Raw genomic sequence first — 14,740 nt, 5'->3', positions numbered from 1 at the left:
AAGAGAACCATTCTCATCTTTCAGGAGGAGGCAGTCTACAGAAAAATGTGCTCAAATATAATAAAAATCCAGCATGCTGTGAAGGGAGCCTGTGCACAGGGAGAGCAAAGAGGAGACAGAAGTCAGGGGAACAAGAGGGTGTAGGAAGGCTTCCTGGGGCAGTGAGAATTGGATGCCAGTTCCAAAGCAGGAGTGGTTGTTGGGGGTGGGATTGGGGGAAGTGGGTGGGCGGGGAGGCTCCAGGCAGATGGAACAGCATGTGAAAAGGCGTGGAGATGTGAGAGGGTATTGGCTGGAGGTGGGTTCCTAGCAGGTGATGAAACTGGAGAAGTTAATCAGGAAGCCAGCTTGTGAAGGATCTGTGTGCTCAAGAGTGAATCTAATTTCAAATGTGAACAAGACTTTCAGATGTATAACTTAGCCCATTTACATATCCTCCGAGGCAGAGAGCATAGGTTTATTCTAAGATTGCCTCCTCATTCCATTGACTAACCTTAGTATTTATTGCAGCCTGCGAGCCTAGGTAGCCTCTGTTGTACAAACCGTACCCATCCTCATTCGAGGGAGTATCATTGTCACCAAAAGAAACTTTAGCACAGAAAACAAGCCAGATAAGCACAATGCACCCTGGCTGAGCATTCGAGGAACCCACACCTGGCTGGCCTGGAGAGAAGCAGGTGATGATCTCGAGAGATCTCATTTATATGGTAGGAGAAGGCGACTCAGAGGGTTAAAAAAATGAGATGATAACTAACTAGTGCTGGGACAGAGATTTTTATGGATACTCCCCACATACTAAGGCTTAACTACTCTTTAAACTGTCTCATAGATCTAAGGTCAATTGATTGGCTAAATAATAGTAGCTGATATGGTTTGGCTGTGTCCCCACCCAAATCTCATCTTGAATTGTAGCATCCATAATTCCCACGTGTTGTGCGAGGGACCTGGTGGGAGATAAATGAATCGTGGGAGTGGTTTTCCCCCATACTGTTCACCTGGTAGTGAATAAGTCTCGTGAAAGCTAATAGTTTCATAAGGGGAAACCCCTTTCACTTGGTTCTCATTTTTCTCTCTTGCCTTCTGCCATGATTGTGAGGCCTCCCCAGCCACGTGGAACTGTGAGTCCATTAAACCTCTTTTTCTTTATAAATTACCCAGTCTCAGGTATGTCTCTATCAGCAGTGTGAAAACGGGCTAATACAGTAGCTAATATCTACTGAGCATGTTCTCTGTGCCAGGGGCTTGCTGAGTTTTCATGAGATACAATACCAGAGCAACCACTTTCCCAATCCTAGCTCTCCAATAAAGATGGCATAAGCTGCTCAGTGCAAGTATGAGCACATTTTACCCTCTTAATGGGAGAAAAACGTTTAAAGTGATGAAGACCAGCACGAAAATGCTCAAGGTGAAATGGCCAGGGACATAGTGTGAATCTAATTTTGTCTGTATATGAAAGGAACACAAAAGCATAAATTGTATTTATCTCTGGGAAGTGGAAGCCAAGTAATGTGTATTTCCTTCTTTATACCTTTCTTCTAGAATGAACACAAACTATTTTTATAAGAAAATAATGTCTTCTTCTTCTCTTTTTAAATACAAGGGTGATTTTATCTGGTGAATTGGAGCCCGGAAGTTGTGAAGGAAAATAATCCCCATGTTTCTCTAACATGCCCCCAAGCCATTGAGCTCCGAGTGTGTGTTTGCATCTGTTGCTATGCATAAAAATTTTTATTCTGTCATTGGGGTTAATTTTTTTGAGTCAAGGGGGCAGAGACACAGTTAGAAGGAGGCAGGAAATGAGCAGAGCTACTTTTTATGGAAGACTTGTTAGAGAAGAGAGGTCAGAAGTTGACAAAACTATCAAAGAAAGACTAGATGACTGCAGTGCAGAGTCATCTCGTGGGAGCCATGAGACTGAAGGTAGCATTAAGTAGGAGCAGCCCACTGTCCTCGCCTCTGGCAGCACCAAGCACCCAGGAGAATCCTAAGACTGTACACTGGGCATGGTTGGTGTTGTCACATAATGGGCAGGGGTGGAATGAGAGGAGTAGGGCTTCTTTTGGGCAGGCAGGTATGTGATCGGTTTGTCTGGATGGTGGAAGTTGAACCTGTGACCCAGGTAAGGGATGGCTTGATGTCAAACCAGGAAGGGTGGCCTCATTTTGTGATCACAGGCTGATGGAGGCTCAGTGTGAGGTTATGTTGCTAGGAAACAGAAAGAAGATGCATTTATAAGCAAGAAAGAACTTCTGCAACCATTGGAATGCAGCCCAAAGCTTGGCACAGTTTTTGGTTGGTTTTATGGTTCTGATAAGCACCAGAGTATGCAAAGCAGCTGGAGACTGCTAGGGTCCCCATGGAGGAAGGTGGTGGATGTGCTGACTGACATACGCCTGCCGGCCCCCATGGGACTTTGATGGCCATGAGCATTAGGGAGCCACACCTCCCTGTGAGAGACATGACCACAGTCATCTGCTGTAGCTCCTGCAAAAAGTGAAGTGAAAATTGATCGATGTAAACATTGGATCTCATGAATAAAAATTTCCAAACGTGACTGGTGAAACCCAACTTGAATGCAGACCCACCAAAAGTTAATGTGATACCCACGGATTTGGTGAGCACTCTGAGGGGGCCTGCGTCCTCCTTGTATGGCCACCGACTGATGAGGTTTCTCTTCTACTTCCTTCAGGACAGATGCTAACGTCAATGTCAAAATCAGCATGAGGACCCCCTGCTGACAAAGTTCCTGTGTACTGAGAGAGTGCTATTTTCAGACAAATGTGACTAGCGTAAATTTGCCATTACACTATTTCTGGAATGAAGAGAGGAATAAAGGGAGTACATTTTAAAAAACCTATCTATCTCATTTCAGTGTTTATTGTTATGATACGTAGATGAAATGTAGCTGCTGTTTAAAAAGTGATTTAACATTTAATCAATGAACATAGTTTCTCGTGGGCCTGGCACCACCCTGTCGCTTCCTCAGAGGGTGTCGCCCCTGTACTGGCTATGAGGACAGCCTTGGTGCTGTAAGGTGCCTGTTGTGGGGCCTCTGGAAGGATCTGTAGTGTTCTCCCAGGGTGCTGTCTTGGATGGCTCCAGGGACAAAGAGTGCTGTTGACAGAGGACCGTGCGATTGGTAGCACCCAATGCCACCTTAGACTATTAGTAACGCAGAGCTGGTCATTTAAGAGCCCTGAGAAGTCCTTGGATCAAGGAGTGTTTGCAAGTCTCATAGGAGGCACTTGGCGAATGTTTCATAGGTGTGCTTGGAAAAAAAAAAAAGTATTCTGCTATTTTATTGATTGGAATGTTCTTAGGCATCTATTAGGTTCTCATAGGTCCTGTGTCGTTTGGTTCTTCTATGTCTTTGACGATTTTCTGTCTAGTAGTTTTATTCTCAATTTTGGTATAACCTTTTGATAATCTTTCCTCCTTACAGCTGCTCTGAATATTCTACTGAACTTGATTTCACTATATACAAATTTTGCCTGAGTCTAGAGCAGCATATTAGAATTATCTGTGAGCTTTAAGAGACGCATATGCCTGAACCACATCCCAGACCAATTTAAGTCAGAATCCCTAGGGATGTGTCCTAAGAATCTGCCCTTTAAAATCTCCCTAGGTGGCTCTATTGTGCATCCAGGATTGAGGACTACTGGATAGAGGCTGTACAATGTGATCCAATTCAAGTGTCCCGGGTAACAGACCTGGGTGAAGCCATGAGGTCACATCCCCTGTGTCTAGAGCAGCACTGTCCGGTAGAGCTGTCTGAGCGGGTAGAAGTGTTTTGTGTCTGTGTATTGGGCACTTAAAATGTGGGGAGTGAGACTGAGGAACTGAATTTTTAATTTAATCTTTATTTTAAGTAATTTAAATTTAAATAGCTGCATGTGGCTAGTGACTACTGTAGGCAGCACTAGATCCATGTAATTTTTCTGTCTTATTTTACCAAAAAAAGAAACACATTTTCACCCGAACTTCCAATGATAAATGATTTTAAGTGGAAGTACTCTCAGTTAAAAATGTGTTCTTTTTTATGTGTCAGCAAAACACATGAATTGATATTGTTTCTTCTCTGTGGAGAAGTGAGACTTCAGCGTGCCTCTATGATTACAAAATTGCACCTTGGAAAATGTTTGTAAATGATCCTGCTAAAGAAGTAGAAAGAAGTAAACTTACATTTTCTTTCAAATACATGTCTGTTATCTCTGGCTTTTAAAACTTACTCGGGGCTGAGCACAGTGCCTCATGCCTGTAATCCCAGCACTTTGGGAGGCCAAGGCAGGTGGATCACCTGAGGTCAGGAGTTCAAGACCAGCCTGGCTAACATGGTGAAACCCTGTCTCTACTAAAAATGCAAAAATTAGCTGGGTGTGATGGCCCATGGCCTGTAATCCCTGATTATAATCTCTGATTATTTTTAAATGCTAAATTTTAGTGTTGGGAAGAAAAAATAGGAAAAGGAGTGCTTTATCATAAGCTCATCAAGAAAAAGGGCTATAATAAAATTATTTTGGTTTTGGTTCTTTATAAAATATTTCTGAAAAATTTAAATAATAAATATAATGTATCATGACAGCACGAAGTCAGATATAATTTTTCCATATTTTGCTATTCAACAGAAAATCATTCATGATACCCAAAAACTAGGAGAAAATGTTTAAAGAAATAATCAGAAAATATTCATTCTTTCTTTCCATAGCTCCTTTCAGCTTCTGAAACTAAGCGCATTCATTTTCACTCAAGCCTGTCCAAGTCCTAAGAAAATCCTAACCAATCCTAAGCCCGTATCAATAGGCTCTTCGCCAGTTGGTTAAATTGGAATCAGTCTGTGGCCAAGAGTCTGTTGTGTATATCCCAAGCAGGGCCCAGACAAGGGAAGAGAGTCCATGCACCTGCCCAATTTCAGTTTTCTTCTGTTCCAGTGTTTCTGGCATCCATTTCAGGTGCCACTGACCTAGGGGGAAGGGCTACTGTAACCCACTTGAGTGGATGGTCAGCCGTCAATCAAACTGACACACTTAGAAGGGCCCTGGAGAATCAGGTGTGTCTGGCACTCAGCACAACGGCCAGAAGGTGCTAAGAGGCGGGGGTGTTTTTGTGCTGCTCCTCCAGGCCTGGGAGAGTGGGCTCTTTACCCTCTGGGGTGGGCTTTTCTCTGCTCTCATCTACATGGACAGATTTGCCATTTCTTGTACTTCTTCGGCCCTCATTGTCTTCCAGTCTCAAGGGATTGAGTGTCCTTCCCTTGTTGGAAGCTGGCCTACTCAGACTACCACAGTGGCACCCAGCTTTTACACGAAGGACATTGTGAAAAATGAGAATTTCTGGGCCTTTTCTCCTGTCTGTTCTGATGCTGGGTGTTGCCCAGGGATTTTTGTCTTTAGCCCCCCAGGAGAACTTCCCACAGGATTTGGTGGGCCTTCCTCGAGAAATACTCCCTGCTCCATGGAGAGTAACCATCCTCTCCACATTCATTTATTTTTATTGAGTCATTCCTGACTCTGTCAGCATGCTCCCTTCCCCACTGAAAACAGAATCCTCTCTCAACACCTCTTCTCTGCATTCTTTTATAGCTGATTTCTCCCGAAGAAATAAACCCATACTTGTTGCCTATTTCCCCACGTTACTCCTCAGTTCTCTGCAGTCCAGTGTTTGTCCCCACTACTCCACATGTTCTCTTATTATCCTCCAAGCAAACAAAACTCACCAGTCAGCTCCAATCCAGACCCTTCAACAAAGCCTGCAGAGCCCCATTCCTGTCCCCGGTCACGGGCAGCCCTGTCCCGCTCCTCGCTGTCTGCTGCCTTAAACTCCCAGTTTCCTTATCGCTTCCTGATGTGCAGAGCTCTTTCCTGCCTCAGGCCTTTGCACTACAGCTGTCTGGAGCCTATGCCCCCCACCACAGGCTTCCTCCTCACAAGGGACTATGTCATGTTCCTGGTGTCACAGCATCCGTATCAGAAAGAGGCCTTGCCTGCACACGTGATTTAAAGCAGCTATCATTCTCTCTCTTATAGCTCCTGTTATTTTCCTTCAGAGTGCATTTCCTAATTTATATATGTTTTAACATATTTATTGATACTTCCCCTCACTAGATTCTGAGTTTGAAAGGCTAGTGGCCTTACTCGTGTAGTTCATCACTGTATCAAACCCAGTTCCTGAAACACAGTAGATGCTTTACTTGGAGAAAAAGGGAACCAGTGATGCTGTTTTGGCGGAGGCCAACTAATGACTCCCTAATTTCCAGCTTCTGCACCTGAATGCAGAGCTGCCTGGGTGAGAGACCACGGCAAGCGATGACTCTGCAGAAAATCTGTGACTCAATATTTGCCCTGAGTGTTCTCAGCTCTCTGACGAACAAAGCCAGACACCCGGCACTTCACATCACCGTGGCTGATCCCATTGGTAGAAAGGCCTTGGGAAATTTTGTGTTTTAATGATTTCACTGAAAATAAAACCAAAAGCCTAGTTTCTTCCTTTGTACAGAAAAATGGTACTGCTGGTGTTAACCGTGTGATTACAGGATAATTTCAATAAATTGCTAGAGCCTTTTTGTTTTCTGTCCTTGCAGAGTAAATGAAACACAGAGAGAGCTAAATCCTCCACTTCCTGTGTGGCACTGAGGCATTCGGGTGCCCCTTAGGAAAGAAGATTTCAGGAGCTTTGCCTCTCAGCATCGCCGTGCACACAGCCTGGTTCCCGAGCACAGGGCCCGTCATGTTCCCATCAAAGCCTCATTTCCTTTCTTTCTTTGGGGACATGAATCTGCTAGCAATAAAAATATCTAACTGGGTAATAATGTATGCAGGGTACACTGTTAGTGTTTCTAATTGCTGTTAACTGGTGATGGGAGTTAATCAGCATTTTGAACAGAGCCCTTACAAAGCCTTTTTCCCGCCCCCCCCCCCCCCCCACTAAAGCTGGTGCCTGCCCAGATACCTAAAAAACATGCACAACCCCACAGTGGAAACGTCAACAAGCTCTTAGTCCCTTTAAGAAGCTTTCTCAGCAGATGAGACACTCTGAGTGACAGTCTGGACATTTGGTTGTTTCTTTTATTATTTAAGAATGTCTTAGAATGTAACAGAAATGAAATAGACATAAGAAATATAACTATGCCAAAGAAAGAAAGTAAATGACCACTATTGCTAAATGGCAAGGCTAGTAAACCCATGAGGGTCACTTGTCCAGAATTAGTTTAGTAGAGATGGATACAAAATAAATATGAAACATCACTATAATACTGCTTCCTATGTACTTCCTGGGATGTGCTTTACACACATCATTCTGCAATGCTGAGCAGATAGAGGGGCTCCAGGTTCACACAGGTCAGCTCGTGAGTACGTCTTTGCTACTCTGTGCAATTTCCAGCACCACTGCCAACTTATCTGGGTCCTTCGTACAGTTCACGTGCATTATTGGTAATGGGTAGCTCTCCGTGCTAGGACTTCGTAGCTGATCAAATGAGGAGGGGGAGGACAAAGGGGCTGTTCGTAAATGTACTGAGCATCTACTAATCTGTATCAGGCCTTGTCCCAGGCGCCAGGGTTGGACGGATGAAGACCCAGGGCTACCTCTGAGGACACACAGGGAAGGGTGTGCTGAAGCACCCGGGTTTGGTAATGGGCATGTAAACGAGATTCACAGAGAAGAGCAGGTTTGGGTGAAAGATGGTGAGTTCACACATGGGCACTAAGGACTTTCATTTCCACATGATAATGACTGGCAAACCCCCCAAATAAAAGACCAGAGCAGAAGCGGGGGCCAGAGTCTGAGAAGGGGACTCAGGAGCCAGGCCCAGAGTAGTCCCTGAAGTCTTGTAAGTGGATGAGCTTGCTAAGGACATTCAAACAGAAAAGGAGAAATTAGTGAGATTAGAAGCTTCCAGAGATCTCATGAATTACAGTCTGCAGGAAGAAATAAAATAATAGAGGAGATGGAGCTGAAATCATCAGAAAAGTTTGCAAGCCAGGCAAGTGCCCAAGAAACAAGGCCAGAGGGAGTTCTTCGAAGCAGATGGGCACAGTGACAAGTGCGGTAGAAGGTAAGGCAGCCAAGCCAGAAAATGGCTTTGACCTGGTGCTGAGAGACGCTGGGGCGAGTTGCTCAGTAGAGCAATGGAGGTGAAAACTGTCCACCCAGGGCTGGGGAGTCAGGGGGTAGGAGGGGCGGAGGCCATCCAGGGGTGGGGGGTGGGGTGGTAGATGGAAAGGGAAATGTGGGAGAAAGGGACAGGCTGATAATGCTGGGGGACAGTGGATGATCCGCCAAGTCCGCCAAGTGCAGGTTGGACTGCAAAGGAAAGCGGCAAGAGAGGAGAAGGGGGAAGATACGAAGGCCCGAGATAAGATGGAGAGAAGAGAAAGTGGAGAAGGCTTTCCTTGGCTGTTCTCGATTGTTTTACAAAACTGAGAGGATGGTAATTTGATAAAAATGGAGGGGGCGGAAATGTCTCTGTGGGCTTGAAGGGACGCTCCCATTAGACAATACACAGGAAAGTCAAGAAAAGATGAACAAAGTTGAGCACTGTGCAGTCACTCGGGGCCAAATTATAGTTAGCATGAATTTTGGGAATCCAAATAACACAGATTTGTGACTTTCTTCAGAAATCCTTGGGCGAGAAAATGCAGAAAACAATGGGGTTGGAAAGCAACAATTCTGAGGCCCCCAGAGAGTCTAGTGGTTTAGTCAAGACCATGGGGTCCAGCCTGGGCAGAGGGGAAAGGGAGGGCGGAAGGGGAGGAAAAGCCAGGAGATCAGGGAAGAGTTTGGGGACAGCAGACTCTGAACCGAGCTGAAAACCTCTCTTCCCTTAGAGGGAGATGCACCGCTTCAAGGGGCAGTGAGCCTCCTCTCCTTCATGTTTGCTTGCTGGCGGGTGAGCAGGAGAGGTTGCCCAAGTCGTCACAGAGATGCTCATACTCCTGGTGGTGGTTCCCCTTACCCATGCCAAGGCCTCTGTTGTCTTACACCAATGTCTACCCCACAGAGAGGCTGCTCCCCTAACTATGGAGTACAGATGGACTAAACCATACCCTCAATGTCTGTCAATGCTGATAAACTACCAAATGGATACAGGTGATTAATAACAGTACTCCTCTAATGATGATACGAGCTTGCACCAGTGTTTTTATATATATATATATGTATAGATATATGTATGTGTGTGTATATATATGTATGTGTGTGTATATATATGTATATATATGTATGTGTGTGTATATATATGTATGTGTGTGTATATATGTATGTATATATATGTATGTGTGTGTATATATATGTATGTATATATATATTTACACACACACACACACACACACACACACCCCGAGTCACTAGTCTAATCTGTTGAGTCTCCTGGAGAATTTAAGTGGCAGCAGGGGAAGAGCTGTGCCTTTTGTGTGTCCTGAAAGGCACGTACGCCCCTGCAGCCTGCGGGTTAAGATGGAAGATTATAATTAATCACAAAGATGTGGCTGAACGCGCTGTGTTCTTCCTTCTGCTGCTTCCTGCTGCCAGGGGAAGAGCCAGTGGCCTCTAAGCGACCCGTGAGAGCAGCTCCGTGTGCCGCGTGCAGCATTGGCTTCAGATCCTTCTTCCTCAATCCTGCCTCCCTGCAGTTTTGGCTTTCCTTTTTCTGTTCTTTCTTTTTCTCTTGGCTTGCCAAATTTGGGCTTAGTCAGGGCTGCGGTGTTCACGCTCCTGATAAGCCAGCTCACGCCGCCGCCGACTCAGAGCCAGAGCCTGAGCAGCAGTAATCAGAGCTGAAGACAAAAGCAGGGGCGGAGGCACACGTCCAGGTGTGCTTTCTGCAGTGCCTCTTTGTCCACACATTTCACACATGCCAGAGGGGAGAGGGCAGGGACAATGCGAGAGGCAGTGAATTCCCTAAGGAAATTACTGTTTCAATAAAGAAACAAGATTGCAGGCTGCACTCTGTATGTGTAGATGAGTGTGTGCTCATGTTTTAAAACTCTAAACATGCAAATTACTATTTTTTAAATTATACTTTAAGTTCTGGGATACGTGTGCAGAACGTGCAGGTTTGTTACATAGATATACATGTGCCATGGTGGTTTGCTGCACCCATCAGCCTCACATCTACATGAGGTATTTCTCCTAATGTTATCCCTCCCCTAGCCACCCCCCCGTGACAGGCCCTGGTGTGTGATGTTCCCCTCGCGGTGTCCATGTGTTCTTATTGTTCAGCTCCCACTTATGAGTGAGAACATGCAGTGTTTGGTTTTCTGTTCCTGTGTTAGTTTGCTGAGAATGATAGTTTCCAGCTTCATCCTTCCTTACGCCTTATATAAAAATTAACTCAAGATGAATTTAAGACTTAAATGTGGCCAGGCATGGTGGCTCACAGCTGTAATCCCAGCGCTTTGGGAGGCCGAGGCGGGCAGATCACCTGAGGTTGGGAGTTCGAGACCAGCCTGACCAACATGGAGAAACCCCGTTTCTACTAAAAATAAAAACTTAGCTGGGCATGGTGGCACATGCCTGTAATCCCAACTACTCGAGAGGCTGAGGCAGGAGAATTGCTTGAATCTGGGAGGCAGAGGTTGCGGTGAGCCGATATCGCACCATTTCACTCTAGTATGGGCAACAAGAGTGAAACTCTGTCTCAAAAACAAAAGGAAAAAAAAAGAAAGACTTAAATGTAAGACCTAAAACCATAAAAACCCTAGAAGAAAACCTAGGCAATACCATTCAGGACATAGGCATGGGCAAAGACTTCATGACTAAAAGACTGAAACACCAAAAGCAATGGCAACAAAAGCCAAAATTGACAAATGGGATCTAATTAAACTAAAGAGCTTCTGCACAGCAAAAGAAAGTATCAGAGTGAACAGGCAATCTACAGAATGGGAGAAAATGTTTGCAATCTATCCATCTGACAAAAGGCTAATATCCAGAATCTACAAGGAACTTAAATTTACAAGAACAAATCAACCCCATCAAAAAGTGGGTGAAGGACATGAACTGACACTTCTCAAAAGAAGACATTTATGCGGCCAACAAACATATGAGAAAAAGCTCATCATTACTGGTCATTAGAGAAATACAAATCAAAACCACAATGGGACACCATCTCACACCGGTTAGAATGGCGATCATTAAAAAGTCAGGAAGCAAATTATTTTTAATTGAAATTTGTATCGATCTAATTCCAGATTCATGTGCAATTATAAGAAATAATACAGGCAGGCCACAATAGCTCATGCCCGTAATCTCAGCATTTTGGGAGGCCAAGGCAAAAGGATCCCAGGAGTTCAAGACCATCCTGGGCAACATAGCAAGACCCCAGCTCCATAAAAAGTAAAAAAAAAAAAAAAAAAAAAAAAAAAATTAGCTGAATTAGTGGCATGTGTGCATAATCCCAGCTACTCAGGAGGCTGAGGCAGGAGAATCACTTGAGCCCAGGAGACTGAGCCTGCAGTGAGCTGTGGTCATGCAACTGCACTCCATCCTGGGTAGAGTGAGGCCCTGTCTCAAAACAAAATAAAATAAAGAAGAAATAACATAGAGAGATCCCATATTCCCTTTCCCAGTTTTCTGTAATGGTAATATTTTGCAAATTTATAGTGTAATATCACAACCAAGATATTGACATTGATACAACTCCCCATCAATTTCAGATTTCCCCAGTTTTGTTTATTACTCATGTGAGCATGTGTGTGAGTGCATACGGTGTTTAGTTCCACACAATTTTATCACATGTAGGGTTGTGTTTCCACCACCGCAATCAAAATATTGAAATTTTCATCACCACTAGAATTGCTTGTGTTACCCTATTACACCCACATCCACCTCCCCCATACCATTCCCCATTGCCACGCCAGCCTTCAACCTCTGGCAACCACTGTTCTCCAGTTCTAAAGTTTTATTTCGAAAAATGAAATGGAAATGGGAACATACAGTATGAAATATTTGGGATTTTTTTTTTTCACTTAGCCTAATTGTCCTGGGATCCATTAAGTCATTGTGTATATCAATAATTTGTTCCTTTGCATTCCTGAGTAGTATTTCATGGTATGGATGAACCACTTTGTTTAATCATTCATCCTTTCAGTCTGCCTATATCTGCCAACCTCTGTCTTTTTATTGCTGTGTTTAAATTACTGATATTGATAAGTATTTACATGTTGATGCTTAAGTTTACCTTTTTAATTATTTGTTTTCTGTTTGATTTCTCTGGTTCTTGTTCCTCTGTTTATTTTCTTACCTTCCTTAGGTTATTTGAATAATTGTTTTGGATTCTACCTTGATGTATTGTTAGTGTTTTTGTGTTTTGAATATATTTCTTTGTATAGCTTGTTTTTAGTGGGAACAAAGATCTTGCCATGTTGTCCCCATTGGTCTGGAACTCATGGGCTCAAGTGATCCTCCCGCCTTGGCCTCCCAAAATGCTGGGATTACAGGCATGAGCCACCATGCCGGGCCGGCTTGAGTATTTTGTGGTGTTTCAATCATCAAATGTGATTTAGAAAAACCGTAAGAAGGATAGTCTTTTGCATGTACTCATATTTTTATTTCTTAAAAAAATTTTTTTTTAGAGACAGTCTTGTTCTGTCACCCAGGCTGGAGTCCAGTGGTGCAATCATAGCTCACCGCAGCCTTGACCTGCCTCAGCTTCATGAGTAGCTGAGACCACAGGCATGTGCCACCGTGCCCGGCTTCCATATTTTCATTTCGGTTGTTTCTTCTTCTGTTCTGATGCTTCCGGATTCCCTCTTATCAGTTCCTTGCTGTTTGATAAATTATCCAATCTTTAAGGATAGGTCTGCTAGGCACAAATTTTTCTTTCATTTGGGAATGTCTTTATTTTCTCTCCATTCCTGAAGGATCGTGTTCCCAGACATACAATTTGTGGTTGAATTTTCTTTTCACTTCAAATACTTGAAAAATGTTGTGCCATTTTCTTCTGGGTTCCACTGTTTCAGATGAGAAATCTACTGTCATTTCAATCATTCTTCCCCTATGGGTGATTTGTAATTTTTCTCTAGTTTCTCTCAAAATGTTTTTTCTTTGTCTTTGGTATGGATTTCCTTGGCTTATCATATTTGGGATTCACTCAGATTCTCAAATCCATAGGTTTGTGTGTGTTGCCAAACTTGGGAAGTTTTCAGTCTACTCCTTCTTTCTTTCAGCCCCACTCTCTTTTCTTCTCTTCATCTGAGACTCTGATGACAGAAATGTTAGATCTGTTTTACAGTGCCATAGGTGCCTAAGAATATCCTTAATATTTATTAAGGATATTTTCTCATTGTTTAGATTGGTTACTCAAATTAGGCAAATTATATCCTCAAGTTCAGTGATTCTATCCTCTGCCATCTCCATTCCACAATTAAACCCATCTAAGAAGTTGTCTTTTTAAGTTTCTGATATTATATTTCTTAGTTCTCTAATTTCCATTTGGTCCTTTTGTGTAACTTCTGTTTCTTTGCTGAGATTTTTAAAATTGTTTCTATTTGTTTAGCCGAATTTATAATTGATTGTTGAAGCATTTTTGTTGCCACTGTTTTAAAATCTTCATCAGATAATTCCAAATCTTATTCATCTCAGTGTTGATGTCACTGACTGTTGACTGTCTTTTCTTATCCAAATTGTGATTTTCTTAGTTTTTGGCAAAATGGGTGATACTTTATTGTATCTGGAACATTTTGTCTATTATATTAAGAAACTCTGGATTCTATTAATTTTTTTTTTTTAATTTTAGCAGGCAGTCACTCTGTTTAGGTCCAGCACTCAGGTCCTGGATTACTTTTGTGGGCTGTGGTTCTAAATCAGTTATATTTCAGAGACTTTGGTGTTTGTTTATCTATGAGGGCTGGGAATCCCACTCCCTGCTGGTGCTGCTTGAGGAATGGAACAGGTTCTCCCAGGCTGGGCTATCAAGTGTCTCTTGGAATAGGATGGGAATCTCAGGCCAGTGGGTACGAAGAGGTTTCCTGGGCTGGGCTACTTGTCATAGTGGCATCCTTCTGCTGGCTCTGCCCACCCACCAGGCAGGCGGGGAATCTCGGCACAGAGGGATCCCTTGTTTGTATTTTCCCTAGACTGTAGACCTATGGAGGTAAGATCAAGTCTGCCTGTAGTTGCGCAGCTGTAGCTCCAGTGTGAAGCACAGAATATAATGTGTAACAGGGTGTGTGTGCTGGGCTGTCTGTGCTATTGTTCTCTAACACCCAAGGCCTCTTTGCAATTTGGCTTATCCATATATCTCATATGGGTAGTGAAATGCAAGCAGGAAAGAGTATCACTTACAGGTGAAAGCTTTGAGAGCCAGGAGAACCTTCGTTCCACACTCTTTCCTGTGTCATCATCACTGACAATGTTTCAGACGGTAGCTGTTCCATCAACCTGCATCTCAGAGTCCCAGAGTAAGAATGGAGACAGCTCGAAGCAGAATCCCTGCAGATCTTGGAGGGCATATTATGTGAGTCAGCAGGAAACTTTGTATGTGAATTGCAGAGATTTGGGAAGTTGTTTGTCACCATAGCATCACCTAGCCTATCCTGCAGTGAATTTTGCTTAACGGAGAAAATGAAGAGGCAAATTTTGTTGGCTCTGGAGAGTACTAGAAACGTATAAAACCACATATCTTAAAAATTACATTCATTAAACATTTTAGTAATTCAGCTTGTATCCTCTTGTTACACGTTAACAACTGGGGCTTTAGGAAAATGAGAAACCACAGTTTAGTTTGACAGCGTCTGTCAAAGTCACC

The 14,740-nt window shown here is 43.4% G+C and overlaps 1 long non-coding RNA gene across 1 annotated transcript in view; it reads right to left on the bottom strand.

The window, feature by feature from the left end:
• Positions 1 to 1,473: 1,473 nt before the first annotated feature.
• The window catches only part of LOC140710417 (uncharacterized), a 40,926-nt gene continuing 27,659 nt past the window's right edge, over positions 1,474 to 14,740 (bottom strand). Inside the window, exons 4-6 of the long non-coding RNA XR_012091382.1 lie at positions 5,714 to 5,980; positions 2,608 to 2,812; positions 1,474 to 2,484 (exon numbers count right to left, since the gene is read on the bottom strand). This is a non-coding gene — a long non-coding RNA (uncharacterized lncRNA). The remainder of the gene's footprint in view (positions 2,485 to 2,607; positions 2,813 to 5,713; positions 5,981 to 14,740) is intronic.

This window comes from Chlorocebus sabaeus, chromosome 26 (assembly GCF_047675955.1).
Source record: "Chlorocebus sabaeus isolate Y175 chromosome 26, mChlSab1.0.hap1, whole genome shotgun sequence".
Taxonomy (NCBI): Eukaryota; Metazoa; Chordata; class Mammalia; order Primates; family Cercopithecidae; genus Chlorocebus; species Chlorocebus sabaeus.
The sequence above is the reverse complement of the archived record's forward strand: the minus strand, read 5'-3'. Positions and strand labels throughout refer to the sequence as shown.